This window comes from Penaeus chinensis, chromosome 32, assembly GCF_019202785.1.
Source record: "Penaeus chinensis breed Huanghai No. 1 chromosome 32, ASM1920278v2, whole genome shotgun sequence".
Taxonomy (NCBI): domain Eukaryota; kingdom Metazoa; phylum Arthropoda; class Malacostraca; order Decapoda; family Penaeidae; genus Penaeus; species Penaeus chinensis.
This window is the reverse complement of record NC_061850.1, coordinates 3,188,948-3,189,660: the sequence shown is the minus strand read 5'-3', so window position 1 is coordinate 3,189,660 and position 713 is coordinate 3,188,948.

Here is a 713-nt window from a genome sequence, read left to right as displayed (position 1 = left end):
ACGACGGCGACGGTGGGGTCGGCCTTGATGGAGGTCACCCTCAAGATGCTCACCCTCGGGCCGAGGAGCCACCCGGCCTTCTCGGGGTCTCCGGCGCGACACAAGAAGGTACAAGGACGAGGTCGCGAGTTGGTTTTTTGTCCTGGTGTTTTTTTTTTTTTTGGTTTTTTTTTTCTTTCTGTGTTTCGTTTCTTTTTTAGACTTTAAAGCGTTGTGGAGTATTCGTGGGTTTTCCTTTTCGTTCTATGTGTTAGTTTGTTAGTGTTTGAGTGTGTGTGTGTGTGTGTGTGTGTGTTTGAGTGTGTGTGTGTGTGTCTGTGTGTGTGTGTGTGTGTGTGTGTGTGTGCGCGCGTGCGTGTTTGATAATGAGTGCGCGTGGATTGGTGTAAACTTGACTTCATTATACAAACATTATATATAATTTAAAGTCTCCGCAATATTGCCTTTTCATTTATTTCTAACCATAATTCTCTCTTTACAGGTAAGAGCCCAAGATTGCAGTATCTCCCTAAGTAAGTAGCAAGCATACAGAGACAGGCTTTTGCAAAAATAGAATACGAATTGCATTAACGAAACAAAACACACCACCCAGTGCAGTCTATGCATTCAAAGAGCCATTTTTTTCGTGGGTATATTTACACCGAAGTCTTCTATAATCATTATTTGCCGTTGATCAATGTTGCGGTGTTGGAAAGGGTCGACGCAACATTCCT